The sequence below is a fragment of the Panthera uncia genome, chromosome C2, assembly GCF_023721935.1.
Source record: "Panthera uncia isolate 11264 chromosome C2, Puncia_PCG_1.0, whole genome shotgun sequence".
In the NCBI taxonomy this organism is placed as follows: domain Eukaryota; kingdom Metazoa; phylum Chordata; class Mammalia; order Carnivora; family Felidae; genus Panthera; species Panthera uncia.
The window spans coordinates 93696434-93713582 of NC_064810.1; the positions used below are offsets into that span (position 1 = coordinate 93696434).

Below are 17149 nucleotides of genomic sequence, written 5' to 3' on the forward strand. Positions count from 1 at the left end.
GAGGGAGGGGAGGGGGAGGGGAGAGGGAGGGGAGGGGGAGGGGAGAGGGAGGGGAGGGGAGGGGAGAGGGAGGGGAGGGAAGGGGAAGGGGGGAGGAGGGAGGGGAGGGGAGGGGAGGGAAGTTTGTGAAGTCACACCAGCAGGTTCAAAATCTTACACTGTTTGCAAAATGCCTTTTTATCTTGTATTGAAAATGCAGCTTTCATGTGGGTAGAGCATTGCTATAAAAAAGGCTTACGTACAGACTCTAAAAAGATTCAAGAAAAAAAAAATATATGACAACTGAAAGCAAAAGGAAGGTAAAGATCTCAAGTTGGAGAGTTTAATGCCAGCAAAGGATGGTCTGATAATTTTAGAAAGAGGTTTGGCTTTAAAAAAATGTCAAGATAAAAGAAGAAGTAGCCTCTGCAGACCAATGGCCAGCAGATGAGTTCCCCGACACCATAAAGAAAAATGTTGGGGAGAAAGGACATCTGCCTAAACAAGTTGTTTTTTTTTTGTTTTTGTTTTTTTTTTTTTTTAAGTTTATTTATTTACTTTGAGAGAGACAGAGACAGTGCAAGCCTGGGAGGGGCAGAGACAGGGAAAATCCCAAGCAGGTTCCAGGATGTCAGCGTGGAGCCAGATGTGGGGCTCAAACTCACCAACCATGAGATCATGACCTGAACTGAAATGAAGAGTGGACCACTTAACTGACTGAGCCACCCAAGGCAGCCCCTGAACAAGCTTCTAATGAAGACAAAAGTGTCTTATTCTGGAAAAAAAAAAAAACATGCTACAAAGGACATTTACTAGCAAGGAAGAGAAGTGGGAACCAGGATTTAAGGCGGGAAGCAATGGGCTAACGCTACTTGTTGTATAGATGCAGTCAGGTAGATGATAAAGACTGCCCATATCTATGAAGCTGTTAACCCCTAAGCCTTGGAGGGAAAAGATGAACACCAGCTGCCAGTCTTTTGGTTGTGCAATAAGAAGGCCTGGGCAACAAAAGCCCTTTTTCTGGATCAGTTCCATTAATGTTTTGTCCCTGAAGTCAGGAAGTACCTTGCCAATAAAGGATTCCCTTTTAAAGTTCCTTTGATATTGGCCAGTGCCCACGGTCACTTACAACCCTAGGAGTTCAACACCAAGGGATCAAAGTGCCCCTTATTTGCCCCCAAACACAACATGTCTAATTTGACCTCTAGATCAGGGGATCATAAGGACCTTTAGGGCTCATTACACACGGTACTCTATGGAAGAGAACTCTGATGGAGAGAACGTCATGAAAGTCTGGAAGGATTACACTATTGAAAATGCCATCATTGTTAAAGAAAAAGCATGAAAATGCCATCAAGCCTGAAACAAATTCCTGCTGGAGAAAACTTCATCCAGATGCAGTTTGAGCATGTCTGCACAGGATTTACAACAAAGCCAAAGACAGAAACTACAGATATGGCAAAAAAAAAAAAAAAAAAAAAAAAAGGGTGGGGCTAAAGAGTTTCAAGATATGGATTTTGAAGAGCTAACAGACACTGCACTGCAGAATTAACAGAAAATGACTGGAGTGCTTCCGAACCAACGTCAAGGAGGAAGAAAAAGAAGCAGTGCCAGAAAATAAATGGACAGTAGACAATCTGGCAGAAGTGTTCTGATTATTCAAGACTGCTATCTACTTTTATGATGTGGACTCTTCTATGATACGAGAACTGAAGCTAAAGCAAATTGGTGGTAGGAGGATTGGTACCACATAGAAACATCTGTAGAGAAATGAAAAAGCAAAAAATATCAGACAGAAAATATGATGTACTTCCATAAAGCTACACCAAGTGTGCCTGCGTCTCCCGACTCCCCTTCCATTTCTTCCACCTCCGACACCCGAGACAGGAAAGACCAATCCTTCCTCTTGTTCCTCGTCCTACTCAATGTGACAACGATAGGATGAAGACCTTTATCATGGTCTACTTCCACTTAATGAACAGTAAATAATCATCATGACATCCAGTTAATAAGCTTATGTTATACGTATTTGGGAAAAAAGTGTCTTCGTGTGAAAAATCTAATAACTATATGGCAAGAACTGTATCACACATTTTTATATCCTCGTCATCACCACCCAAGTATTCATCACGTAAAACATCGCCTACAAGACTTGTATGAAAGACGAGGCTGGGGGCGCCTGGGTGGCGCAGTCGGTTAAGCGTCCGACTTCAGCCAGGTCATGATCTCGCGGTCCGTGAGTTCGAGCCCCGCGTCAGGCTCTGGGCTGATGGCTCGGAGCCTGGAGCCTGTTTCCGATTCTGTGTCTCCCTCTCTCCCTGCCCCTCCCCCGTTCATGCTCTGTCGCTCTCTGTCCCAAAAATAAATAAAAAATGTTGAAAAAAAAAAATTTGAAAGACGAGGCTGTAGACAGCCTCCTCTACATAGGCATAAGCTGAGTGATAATATAAAATTAATAATGTGTTATTTTTCTTATTGTTTTAAAGTTTGTTTTCAAAGAATAACTCTACCATACAATATGCCCCTTTCTCTCCTGATTGGAGAAATTATGTATCAGCCTATCATTACAGGTAAGCGGTTTTAAAAAAAATGTAACAATGTTTTCAACACTGTCATACAAATAGGACTATAATACTGTATGCCAAAAAAATTTTATAATGATTCATTCATTAGTGTATAGGCTAGCTACCATAAAGCAATCATATTGTTGCTTCTTTGTGTTATCAATGCATGAATCGTTATACCTGTAAATAAACACAATTTCTTTTTCACATTACCTTTCATTTTTGACATCTAGTGTTAGTAATACGTACAATAGCTAGAGTGTTTTTACCATGTAAGACAATACTGATGGAGGTACTGACACACAGATGATTCATCTTGTACGCAAACAACAGGAACTTATGTTTATCAATAAATAGAGTACAGTACTGTAAATGTGTTTTCTTTCATGATTTTCTTAACATTTTCTTTTCTCTAGCTTATTTTACTGCACAAATGCAGTATATAATACATATAACATACAAAATATGTGTTAATCAACAGGTCATGATCTCACTGTTCGTTAGTTTGGGCCCTGCGTTGGATTCTGTGATGACAGCTTGGAGCCTGGAGCCTGGAGCATGCTTCAGATTCCATGTCTCCCTCTCTCTCTCTGCCCTTCCCCCACTCATGGACACACAGGCTCGCTCTCGCTCTCTCTCTCAAAAATAAATAAAACATTAAAAAAAAAATTTTTTTAAGAAAACTTATGTCCACACAAAAGACTGCTCAAATTGCCAAAATTTGGAAGCAACCAAAATGTCCTTGGATAAACCTTTATTATTCAGGGCTTAAAAAACAAAGCAAAACTATCAAGTCACGAAAAGACATGGGAGAAAAACTGCATACTGTTAAGTGAAAGAAGTCGATCTAAAAAGGCTACATACTATATGATTCCAAGTGCATGATATTCTGGAACAGGCAGAACTATGGAGATCAGTGGTTGCCAGGAGATAGAGAGGAGGGAGCAAGGAACAGGTAGAACATGGAGCATTTTTACTATCAGTCTGTATAATACTGTAACTGTAAATACATGTCTTTATGGGTTTGTCAACACTCACAGAATATATACCACCAAGAGTGAACTGTAATGTAAACTGTGGATTGGGGGCAATTATAAATGTGTCAATGTAGGTTCAACAATGGCAACAAATGTACCACTCTGATATGGGAATGCTGGTAACCAGGGAGGCTATGCATGTGTGGAGGTATATGGGTGTATGGGGGTATATTGGGAATCTTTGGCAATTGTACCTTCTGCTCAAGTTTGCTATAAATCTAAAATTGCTTTAAAAGATTAAGTCTATTAAAAAAAAAAAGGCTTGTAAGAGGTTAGTTAATATTTCTTAGATACCTAATTAAAAGCACAAACCATAAAAGAAAAAAAAAAACAGGTAACAGACTTCATCAAAATTTAAGTTTTTTTATTTAAAAGGCACCATTAAGAAAATAAAAAGATTAGTCATGGATTCAGAGAAAACATTTGCAAATCATATATCTGATAAAAGACTTTTTAAAAGACTTTAAACAACTGAATTTTTATTAAATATTTTAAATATTTAAAGTTTTTTGAAACTAAGATAAGTGACAACCCAATTTTAAAAATGAGCAAAAGATTTTCTTAAGAGAGTGTGAGAGCAGGGGAGAGGGGCAGAGAGAGAGAGAGAGAGAGAAAGAGAGAGAATCTTAAGCAGGCTCCACACTCAGCAATGAGCCTGACATGGGGCTGACCCCATGATCCTGGGATCATGACCTGGGCTGAAACCAAGAGTCACTTAACCAACTGAGCCACCCACGTGCCCGAAAATGAGCAAAAGATTTAACTAAACATTTCACCAAAGAAGATAACATGAATGACTAACAAGCACATGGAAAGGTGCTCAACATCATTAGTCATTAGGGAAACGTACATTAAAAGCTGCAATGAGAGGGTTGCCTGGGTGGTTCATTCAGTTAAGCATCTGACTTCAGCTCAGGTCCTGATCTCACAGTCCATGAGTTCAAGCCCCGTGTCAGGTTCTATGCTGACAACTCAGAGCCTGCAGCCTGCTTCAGATTCTGTGTCTCCCTCTCTCTCTCCGTACCTCCTCTACTCATGCTCTGTCTCTAAGATAAATAAACATAAAAAAAACCCAAAAACTGCAATGATATTATCACCACACATCCATTAGAATGGCTATAGTCAAAACCACTAACAATACTGAGTGTTGGTGAGAATGTAGAGAAATCAAAACCCTCATACACTGATGGTGAGACTCTAACATTGTAACAGCCACTTCTGGGAAAAGTTTGGCAGTTTCTTAAAAGGTTAAACTTACCATATGATCCAGTAATTACACTCCTAAGAATCTACCCAAGAAAAATAACATAAGTCCACACAAACACCTGTACATGATTTATAATGGCCCAAACTGGAAACAATTAAGATGTCCAACAACTGGTAAATGGATAAACAAAATATGGTATATCTATGAAATTGAATACTATCAACAATACAAAGGGACAAGCTATTAACAGATGTGGCAACATGGACGAACCTCAAGACTACAATGCTAAGTGGAAGAAGCCACAAAAAAACTACATATTCTAGGATTCTATTTTTAGGAAATATCCAAAAAAGGCGAGAGAGAGAAAGAGTAATGGCTGTCCTGGCTTAGAGGAGAGGACTGACTGTAAACTGGCATGAAGAAACCTTGGGAGTGACAGAAATGTTCTAAGATTAGAATGTGGTAATGAGTGTAAAAGTCTATAAAGATAATAGATCTGTACACTTATGATGGATGGATTTTATGGCATGTAAATTACACCCCCCTAAAACAGTTTGTTTTAAAAATTTGTACAAGATTGTTCATAGCAGCTTTATTCATCATAATGGCCTCAAACTGGAAACAACCCAAACGCTCTTCCAAGGAGAATGGAAAAATTGTGTATATTGAAAAAAAGAGTATTAGTTATTAATAAGAAACAAATTACTGAAACACAAAATATGCATGAATCTCAAAAACCTGTTGACAAAAGGCAGTTTTGTTCTAATGTATACTATTCCATTTACAAATATTATATTTGTATATAATGTAAATTATGTTTCATATATGCGAAGTTCAAGAACAGGCAAAGTCGGGGCACCTGGGTGGCTTAGTCGGTTAGGCGTTCAACTTTAGCTCAGGTCACCATCTCGTGTTTCACAAGTTCTAGCCCCACATCGGGCTCTGTGCTAACAGCTCAGAGCCTAGAGCCTGCTTCAGATTCTGTGTCTCGCACTTTGCCCCTCCCCCACTCACACTGTCTCTTTCTCAAAAATAAATTTTAAAAAACTTAAAAAAAGAAAAAAGAACAGGCAATGCTCATGTATGGCACTAGAAATCAGGACAGCAGTTGCCTCTAGGGTAGGGAGATTGACTGCAAAGGGGCATGAGAGAACTTTCTGGAGCATGAAAATATTCTGGATCTTGACTGGGATGTTTATATGGGTGCATACACTGATCAAAACACAACACTTAGAATTTTACTTATGTACCTCAATAAACTTTTAAATGATTAAAAATTCCTCCCAAAACTCTATAAAAACTTTACTATTAGACAAACTCTGAATCAATCAATCACACTTATTTCCAGATGGTATGGTTACGTGTGTGTCTATTCGGAAACCATAACATGTCAAATAGTTAATAAAAATGAGTGGCTAATGATTCAATACTCATTTTTTTAAAATTTTTTTTTAATGTTTTATTTATTTTTGAGACAGAGAGAGACAGAGCATGAACGGGGGAGGGTCAGAGAGAGGGAGACACAGAATCTGAAATAGGCTCCAGGCTCTGAGCTGTCAGCACAGAGCCCGACGCAGGGCTTGAACTCACGGACCGTGAGATCATGACCTGAGCCGAAGTCGGCCGCTCAACCGACTGAGCCACCCAGGCGCCCCAACAATACTCATTTTTAAATGCTTTAATTATGTCATATGATACACACATATATATTCAACTTCTGTATGTTATGGAAACAGAATCAGACTCATTTATTCTTTGTACATTCATTCATTCATTCACTCCAAAAATATTTATGGAAGGCCAAAAATATTTTCCAGGCATCCAAGTCCAAATTGCAACTCAATTACAATGCTGATATTTCACTTTTTCTTTATGTCAGAATCATAGTGTACCTCTCAGAATGTTTGCTTAATGTGAGTTTCTTGGTCTAGTCATGGGAAGAAAAAGTGTTAGCCTAATAGTCTGAGACTTAGGAAGCAAAACCAAGTCAAGGGCCAGTCAAGTCCAACAGAGTCAGGCCTCAACTACAGGTACGTATGTATGTACACACACACACACACACACACACACACACACAGAGCCCACCCCCCCACCCTGCCCCTTACCACTGTAAGATAGACCTGGAGCTGTGGCCAGCTCAGTGGCATCTCTTACAACTCAAGCCTCAGGCTAGGAGGAAGGGAAGGCCACCACCACAGGAAGCCACCACCCTTCCAGTAACTTCCCTTCCACTCTCCCAACCCCCCTTAGAGTCATAACCTAGAGTCTGCTCTAAGCCAGGCCTGCAGGGGTGATGCTGAATGAGTCACGACCTCTGCTCCCCAGAGAGTCTGTCTACAGACCACACTAACCACTGCGCAGAATGGTTCGGTGTCGGGGTACTTCCTACACTCCTGGTAGATTTAAAGAGGTTTAAAATGTTCGTGGCTTTTGACCCAGTTATCTCCACTCCAGGGATTTATCATAAGGAAATAATCAGAGTTGAAGGAAGGAAGTACTGTACGAGCAGCTCACTAGGGCATACTTATAATAGCCTACAGAAGACTCTCTTCCCTCAAAAGAATCAAAAAAACTTAAATGCCTAAAGCAGGGAAGTAGTCAGATGAATTATGATAGTCACACTATCTGCAGACATGAAAGAGAAGCTTTGCAGGAAAGAGTATTAGAAAATGCTGACAATATGATGTTCAATGATAGAAGCAAGCTAAAAGCTATATATATCAGGGCTTCTCACAGGGGAGCATCGTGGTATTCCCCCTGCTTCCCAGAGATTCTGCTGATCCTGGAATCCGTGTTACTGAGGGGAGTGAGCTCTTGTCCACAGATGGTCTTAGGGCATGGGGGTTGGGAGGCTGAAAACCAGTGGTAGAGAGTACCATCTCAATACTGGGTGAATAGGAAAAACGTATGTATATACACAGATCAGAGTTAATCAATGCCAGAACCCTGTGATTGGTAGGATCACGGCCTTGTAAACCAACACTTCTCAAACTTGAATGTGGGTCTTGTTAAAAAATGGATCCTGATTCAATGTCTGGCACGGGCCAGAGATTCTGCATTCCTAACAAGTTCCCAGGCGATGTCCAGGCTGCTGTCCATGGGCCACACGTGGACAAGCAAAACTGTGGATGCACACATCCTGCAGGACAGACAAACTACACCAACAGTGACTTTCTGGTTGGTCACGGGATGGGCGCATTTACTTTTTACACTCCCTACACTCACTGGATCCTTCGCAATGAAAATTCATTGCTTTTGTAATCAGAAAGAAAACTCACTATTCAAAACCTGGACTCGGTAATTATTCTTACAGGAGTCCATTCCAAATAATGTGAAATGGAATCAGAAGGTAAAAAGCACTGTCCCCACACATAACACGTCTTACCACCAAACTTGTGAGGTTTTCCACACCAAGCAGATCTGACACCACCCAGAGTTAGCGGAGGCCACACAGGGTGAGGGCTCAGCCCCACAAGAAGGCTGCTTCCCACTTCAGATGCCAGCCAGCCACAAGGCCAGGTTGTCACCTACACGTCTACCAAGTTAAAAATTGGGAGTGCCTACATCCCCCTCCTCAGGCTTGTTAACAGCTCTTGGAACTAAGACCAACACTTTACTATTACTGGCTTATTATAAGGGATACAATTCAGGAACAGCCAATTGGAAGAGATGCACAGAGCAAGGTACAGGGAAAGGGTGCAGAGCTTCTGTGCCCACTCCGGGCACATCACCCTCCCAGCATCTTGATGGATCACCAACCTCCATTACATAGGCATGACTGATTAAATAGCTGGCCATTAGTTATTAAGATGATCTCCAGCCCCCTGGGGGGGGCGGTGCTGAGGGGAAGGGGATGGGGACGGTGCTGAAAGTCCCACCCCTCTAATCACATGGTTGGCTCCCCTGGCAACCAGCCCTTAGAGTTGCCTCATTAGCATAAATTTGAGTGTAATGGAAAGGTACTTATTCTGAATAACAAAAGACACTCCCCCCACCAGGAGCTTGGTACCAGAACCTTGGATGAAGGCCAAATATATTTATTTCTTATTATATCACAGAATCACAGGTTTATGTAATGCAACTTGGAATGATTTACAATACCAAAAAATAAGCAACCACCTAGTTCTCTAATATTAAGAGGATGGCTTAAAAAAAAAAAAGCCTGAAATAGCACGCAATTATTACAAATAATATTTATAATATTTATAATCACGTGAAAATGGAACGATAAATTTTAATCACGGTATGAGAACTTTGTTTAAATGCTAACATAAAATGAATTAAATGTTTATAAAATGTTAAAATTATTTTTTTAAAAAGCAAATAGTAAAATGCAACAAAACTGGCAAGAAATACACCAAAACGTTCTTTGGGTCCTTGAATAGTGGGGTAATAGAAGATTTTTTTCCTTTCTCCTTTCCAGAATAAAAGAAAATTGACAGGAAGGAGCTTGCATGTGATTACGATCATGGATGCAAGGATACCAATGGAAAATGGAGGCGGCAGCAGAGAGAAACCCATTCAAGGGCTGGTTACAGGTGATGAGGGAGCATAAGGCAAGCTAACAGGCCACAAACACTGCCCGTTCCCCCCCCCCACCACCACCAGGTGGAGTATGTGTGGTATTCCTCGGGCACTCCTGGTGGCCCAAGAACAAAGGGAAGGTGGAAAACAAATGGTTAACTGATAGAGATCATAGTCCCGCAGGACCTAAGTCTCCATCACCCCTCCATAGTGATGTGGGAAACAAAGGCAGAAGGAAATGGCAGATCGAACTAAATTTCCTTATAACCTGCAGCCCATTGACAAATACTTGAGGCTAGCAGAGTAAAATGTTCCTCCAGGAAGTCCCTACTGTCTTAATGCTAATGATTTGTAGAGGGAAAAACCACCTTAGCTTGACACTAGCCAAGGCCTCCAGTATCCTGTGAGTCTTCTTTAGCGTATGAAAATCTCACTGGAAACTTCCCCAGAACTTTGTCTCCCCCAACACGGTAGTATGTAACCAGTCTCTCCTCATGGCCCCGGGGCAGCTCTTCCTCCCCTCTGGTCCTGTTCCTGTGCTTCAATAAAATCACCTTTTTGCAAAGATGTCTTCAAGAATTCTTTCTTGGTCATCGCTCTGGACCCCACGAACCCCATGGTCACCCCAAAAACCTCATCACAGGGAGCAGGCTTGGGAGCCTATTAGTTGGGGGATGGGGTGGGAGTGCGAGGCTGTAAGAGGGCTCACTGGACCACCCGGCTGGGAGTGGAATAAGAGAAACAAGGAGAAAGGCAATGGGTTAACGAGGGCAGGTTGGAGTGCAGAGCCGACAAGTCTGGACAAGGGGCAGGAGGAAGGAGACCATCCGCCCACTACCTTTCTCCCTGACCCCCAGCTAGCACTTCCACGAACAGGTCTGGGCAGAAGCTGTCAACAGGAGCAACCTCTGTCTTGGCTGATTTGGGGGTGCTGGCCACCCCTCCATTCAGCCTCCCTGTACAGAATGGATGTTTTCTGCTTCTCAGGAACACCCCACCAATCTCTCCCTTTCCCTCCCCAGGATATCAGGCTCCTCAGGATTCCTTAAGGGCATAAGGAATACAAACTCATGTTTACCTTCTCTAATAAAGCAAAATGAACAGCCTTTGCCTTGTTCCCATTTCTGGGTTCATTTCTGGCCTGAACCTCACTTCACTTGTGTCCCTCTCCTGATAGGCAACAAAAGGCAACAGAAACAAATACAAATACATAAACCTGCATCACTGGTCGATGATCAAATTAGCTCTTTTTTTAAAACTACAAAATGCTATGTAAAAATTAATAGCCTCTTTATTACTTCTCCAGGTTAAAAGGTAAACCTGCTGGTCTACCAGCTCTATGATCTCACTGCTAACATGGGGCAAGTGGGACACAGTATGTCACTGTACCTGTGTCAGGATTTCACAAAATTTTTGTTAGCCTCTCACAACACTCCTGCAAGGAACGCTCATCCCCAGCTGACAGCGAGGCACTGGCCGCAGAGTGCTCTGTCTGCCACGAGCCCCCACAAAGCAGTGGCAGAGGTGGGGCTGGGACTCCTGCGTCTCCCTATTCCACGCTGACATCAGCCTGTTCTTCCACAACAGGACAGGTCTGCACCCACACGGAATGCCAGGAGAGTCCGTCTCTTTTCCAGAGTCTGTGCAGATTTTAATCCCCCAACAACAGAGCCAAAGCTCAGGGTTCACAGCCATGGGCTCAGGCCTAGCTCTCTTCATCAATTGCAAAGCTGTGGCTACACCAAACACCCTGTTAGGGTTTGTCCTGTAGAACATTTCTCTAAGGCCATGAGGCTGCTCAGATGGGCAGCTCTTGGCTCACTCTGAAAACAGGGAGATCAGAGCTGGGAACCTATAGCCTGCCTTCTAAAACTATGGCGGAAAGTCCTACAAATAAAAGCAAAATTGAAGGAGGCAAGCTCTACCAACAACAGTAAGAGCTGACCCATGGTGAATCCTTATTCCATAACACCTGATGGGCCACGGAATACACACAGCCCTACAAGATGGGTATTATTATTTTACACAGGAGAAAACTGGGGCTCAGAGTGGTTTGAAAAAAGTAGGTCAAGGACACACAGCTAGGTAGCAGAAGAACTGGAAATAATACAGTGATCTCGTGATAGTCCACACTCAGGATCGCACGGCCTCACCTCTGTTTGGTCTGGCCAGTAGGCAATCAACCCGCTTTCCCATGCCATCTGTCAGTTGGCAAGGGCCTTAGTAATCACGTATCTGAGGGAGCAGGTACCCACAAACCTGGATCCGAGTTCTCCGGAAAAGATCCAATCAACCAGCTGTTCTAGCATTTCCCACACAGCTCAGTCTCTCAACTTACTTTCAACTAAACAAGACATTCTACTTGCAGCCCTCCATCCTTCTTTCTTATCATGCTAGGGTAAGTACATGCCTACATTGACAGTTCTAGTAACAAAGGCCTCAAAACATCACCTGACATTTCCTCAAAACCACTCCAACGGGGTTTCATTTATGGTATTTTTCTCTTTTCTACCCGCCCCCTGCCCACACCCCAGATCTATGAACATTCAGAATTCAGGGGAAGGAAACAAAGATCAGAAAGGAAGCTTCAACTGTAATAAAACTCCAGATATGGACAGAGGTGAGAACATCTGTTCCATGACCCTTAACTGAAAGTTTCAAGATGAGGAAATCAGGCCATCCTTCAACTTGCCTCACAGGAATCTCTCAAAGGCTGGGCTGTGGGCACCTCAGTTCCTCATTCCTGCAGAGGCTTCAGATGGGGCTATGCCTAAGCAGTGGGTAGGAGCGGACCTGTCACTGGCTACAGACTGGTGGGCAGTGATGGGAGAGTGGGGAGCACCCATGCAAGTCCTGGGAACCCTCAGAGCGGCTATGGAGAGCCAACGCATGAGCTGGAGGATCCACATGGGTCCCAGTGTCAGGCTGCTTAGAGGGAGGGCTTGCTGGTGTCCCCTCCCCACGGAACACCCTGGTGCACAAGACCCATATTCCCACTCACAGAGAGTTAGTGGTTTGGGTATTGGGGGTACCCCTTTCCTCTGTGTCTTGCCCACACATCACTCCATCTGGGTTGTATAGCAGGGGTATGAAACTCTCAAGTTCTGTGTAATAAGCACAGCAGGCAGGGTATGGGGGAAATGGTGACATAGCCTGTATCTTTCTGACATAGAAACACTGCAGAGAAAACAAGACTCTTCATTCCCTCAGGTGAATATGCGCTTTCCATTTTTCTTGGGACAAGAGCTTCTCAACCTATTTTTGTTATCCTTTTTGGACAGATGCATAAAAAGAGTGCTCACTGTAGAAGAAACAACATTGTGAGTGTGACGGAGCCAGTCTTAAAGCAGAGGACACTTCAGGGAGTAGCGGAGGCCAGGGGAACAGGGGGCGCGACTCTGCTCTAGAACCGCCTTTGAGAATTCCTGGGGGCAGCACATGTGAAATCTTCTAATTTTCAACACTGGTTCGGTGGTTTTTTTGGTTGTTGTTTTTTGTTTTGTTTTGTTTTTACTTTCTGCTGGCCCGATAAAACTTCTGTTGGTTGTATGTGGCCCAGACCCCATCTGTAACCAAGGCAGTTGAATGTAGTCAAGACAGTTCGCCTAGACTGACTAACCAACTCTTGGGTGTGTAGCTCAGCTGTCTGCAAAAGGCAGTATGGACAGCGGAGGGGCTGGAGAATCCATGCGAAGACCCAACAGATTTGAGTTTGAATCCTGGCTCTGCTTTTATTAGCTGCAAGACTCCAAGTCCATCATTAACCTTACTTAGCTGCCATGCCATCTGCAAAATGGGCTGATGGGAGATTTGTGAGAATTAAAAACGTGTGTGCGAAGACTACCATGAACTCTTCATAAATGTCAAATTTCCTTCCCCTGTAACTCTAAAGAAACGATTTAGCCTAATCTTAGCTTCTTTAGATTTCATGGTTTTCATCTGTTAGAAACTGGAATAATCATCCAGCACTGAGGCTCTACCTCACAGGATGGGATGAAGTGATGCAGATAAAAGCAGGGTGCTTACAACTTAGAAAAGTATGATCGGCTTGATTGCCAACACCCTTTCCTCTCATTTCGAGGCCAACAAAGCAGCAATCTGCTTTCCTAAATGTGTTTATCCCCTTCCGTAAGGCGATGTGGGGAGAAGATGGAGTCACAGTTGTGGTAATTTCTTTAAAACAGCGATTAGCAATCAACTCCCCAGGGTCCAATCCCACCATCCTTACACAGAGGTGAGGAAACATTAGGTCACTGCCTGGTCACTTAAGGGCCCAGCAAGTCTGTTTTCTCTCTCCACACCTTGTTTTAGACAACCGAGGAAGAAAGTCAAGTCACTTAACAGCTGCAATATTTCTTTTCCTCACACAAAAGAAAACTGAGCCGCAGGCCAAACACATTCATTGAAGTACCATCACTATGACATTTTCCAAAGGCACGGGGATTTTTGTCAATTCTCTTATTTTCCACACCCTTTGACAAAAGTGGGACATGCTTTGGCATTTCCTCAACTGACTGACTTAAAGCATCTTTACAACTTCTTTTACACGAATGGGACTACACCAGCAAGGTCTAGGCTGAGGGGCCTGATCTAACACTTCAACTTTTTTTTTTTTTTTTTAATTTTTATTTACTTCTGAGAGAGAGACAGAGCGTGAAGGGGAAAGAGACAGAGAGAGAGGGAGACACAGAATCCGAAGCAGGGTCCAGGCTCTGAGCTGTCAGCATAGAACCCAATGGGGGGCTCGAACCCACGAATCGTGGGATCATGACCTGAGCAGAAATCAGACGCCCAACCGACTAAGCCACCCAGGAGCACCAACACTTCAACTTTCAACTATTACGGACAGGTTTTCTCTTAAAAGCAAAGAGGCATTAAAATCAGTTCCGCTGAAGCTACTAAGGATTTTTACCTTTCAGGAGTATGCCTCTCCCCACCCCAAACTTTAAAAGCTCCCTCATGCAATTGCCATGTTTCCAAATTACCAATCAAGCATGACAGAATGAGCAGGAATTGTATAATAAATCTAGAGGAAAAAAATGAGCAAGTTGGATGAATATACAGATATTACTCCTCCCACCCAGCCCCTTCTTCAAAGCAAGGTTCTGGTAAAGGAAAAAGAACACCACAGAATGTTTTAGGGGTTGCTTCTTTGCTAAACACTTCCAAGTCATAATGCCTGGGGCAAACAAGGTGAAAATGGCAATACAAATAGGTTAAGATCTCTTTCAGGCAATAAGTAGACCTCCACTTACCTAGTGATTTGTTTTTATAATGTACACTCTTTACTGATGTATATACCATGCTTCCAAAAGTATACACGAATCTTAAATGGATAAGTACTGTGTTTACTACTCTGAGCTGTTTCTTGATGTGCATAACTTGGAAAGGATTTGGGCAGCTCAGAAAAACTGCTACCACATTTTACACAACCTGTCTGTCTGGACACAACTCAACCCCTAGGCTTGCTAATACCCTTTGTATCAAAAGGGCTGACCCAGCATCCACCTGCATCAACTTGATCCCCTCAGCTCTGTCGCACTCAGCAAACACCCTATGCCTTCTGAGCAAAATAAAGCAGCACCCCACGAGGGAGAAAAAGAAGTTTTAGGAGTCTGAAGAGGCAGGTTTTACACCCGATTTACAAAGAGTGAGGGTCTGTGGAAGGCCTTGAATCTCTTCTAGAAACACTCACTGGTGGTGCCCTCCAAACCTACCGTCAGGAAAACAAACAAACAAACAAACAAACGCTCCGCTGGCAGTGCTGGTGGTGTTACTTTTAAAGGAAAATGCCAAACATAGAAAAGTAGAGACAATAGTGTAAGGAATTCCATACCCCACCCTTCATCCCGCTTCAACTATTAACAACTCACAGCCAATCTCCTTTGGAGCTCCCCCCTCACTTTTCCACTAGCAGTGTTGCCCCAAAGTGGTTTATTTTGAAGCAAACCCTCCACCTACATTTCAACTTCAGTATGTATTTTTAAAGGTTTTTTTTTTTTTTAACAACCACAATCCTAACACCATTACCAAAAATAACTAAACAAAACTAATATTTACTTTAGTACGATCAACTAACCAGTACACATTTCTTTTATTGGCTCAATGTTTCGTGACTTTTTCCCCTTCGAATCAGGATCCAACCAACGTTCGCAGACGGACTGCACTGCTGTGTCACGTCTCTTCAACAGTGTTTAAACCGCAGGTTCCCCCTTCCCCGTGATTCTCACGGCAGCCGCGCTGATCCCTAGTGGCAAATTCCCAATGATTCAACTCTGGGGATACCACAAAGAGACTCCGGTCTTAAAGGCTTGTTTAAAAAACATCAGACACGTATATTAAGCAGTCATTTTTGTAATTAAATACGTTTAAAATAAAAAAAAATCTGAGAAGCACAAGCGAAACGATTTGACCTGAAGCGATTAGCAATCCTCAGGGCCACTCAAGCACGCGTCCTTTGCAATTCTGATCCGTGTGGGTTTATTTATGAGGTTAGAGCATATCCCAGCCTTACCCGAGTCTTTTGCAAAAGGTGGGGCGGAGCGAGCCGGTTTCCTCGCAGGACCTTCCTCCGCGGGCTAGGTCCTGGTGGTCGCCTCCGGAATTCGGGGGTTGGCCCCGGCCGCCGCCTCCCAGGGCCACCTGCCCAGGTGAGAAAAAGGAGCTTCAGCTGACGAGTTCCGGAGAGCAGCCCCAGGGTATCTAGAAGGAATTCTGAGCCAGCCAGGAAAGAGGAACGAACCAGGGTACCACGGTCTCGTAGAACAAACAGCCCTGAAAAATCTCGGGGCTTAATCTCTGTGCCGGCGCGCGCGGGGGCACGGTCCCCAACGCGGAAGGGCCAAGAGAGGTGACGCGGCGTCCGCCCCAACGAACACACGTGCGTCTGTGTACGTGACTGATTACATCCACCTCTGGGTGCCAGGAGAGGAAAATTACATAGACCATTTCTACATCACCTATGTTATGTTTAAAAGCTATCTCCACTGGAAAAAGGGTGCGAATGTCTGGCCAACCCAAGCCACGGACCCCGGACCAGAAACCCACTACAGACCGCCGGCGCGAAGGCTACGCGATAACCCCCAATCCGAAGCGGTCAGGCTCGGGCGTCTGCAGCTTTCCGCCAAGGGCCCTCCGCCCCACTCCAGGATCTCTTAAGTAGTAAACCCCGGCTTCTGAATCCCTGTAAGAGAAATTCGTCTCCTTCCTCGACGCGCACAACGCGCGCCGGAGAAAACGCGGGCGCCGCTGACCACTCTGGACCCCGGGGCGAGCAAGCAGGTGCGAACCGCCGGGCGCCGGCCCCCGCACTCACCCGAAGTGCAGCGGTTTCCGGCGTCGCTCCGCGTTCCCGGCGCTGGGTGCCAGACCAGACACCTGCTGCGCCCGGCCCCAGGTGACCGCCGAGAGAGGGGCGGGAGCCCCGCGCGCCCGCCCGGCTCCGCCCCGAGCGCTCAAAGGAGGAGGGCGGGGGCAGCGAGTCCGGCCCGAAGCCCCAGCTGCGGCAGGCTAGCCGCCTGGCGCCAGGAAGCGCGGGCGTCCGCGGAGGGCCGACTTTAAACACGCACGCCCCGTCGCGACCCCGCCGGGAGGCTGGCCGGAGGGGCGCCGCCTGCCGGTGGGGCGGCGACAAACGATGGAAGCCGCCACCCCGGATCCTTGGGAGAGGGGTAGAGAAAGGGGAGAGCTGCAGCCACTCGCCGCTTAGTGACATCCCCTGCCGTGTACCAGGCGTTGAAGCCCCAGCCTCAGCCCCAGCCCCAACCCAAGGAGAATCTACGTCCCCAGTAGGGTGGGCAGGGCCATTGGCAGTTGTCTCCAGATGAAGGTACACGCAG

The 17149-nt window shown here is 44.6% G+C and overlaps 1 protein-coding gene across 4 annotated transcripts in view; it reads right to left on the reverse strand.

Moving 5' to 3' along the window:
- Positions 1 to 16884, reverse strand: part of GPR160 (G protein-coupled receptor 160) — a 59737-nt gene extending 42853 nt beyond the window's left edge. The window contains exons 1-2 of one of the 4 annotated variants that reach the window (XR_007457527.1): positions 16627 to 16884; positions 15826 to 15953 (exon numbers count right to left, since the gene is read on the reverse strand). The gene's annotated coding sequence lies outside the window, so the exon portion shown is untranslated. Of the gene's footprint in view, positions 1 to 15825; positions 16607 to 16626 lie in introns of those variants that run through there. The other 3 variants (XM_049629629.1, XM_049629630.1, XM_049629628.1) reach the window with 3 other exon arrangements.
- Positions 16885 to 17149: the final 265 nt, after the last annotated feature.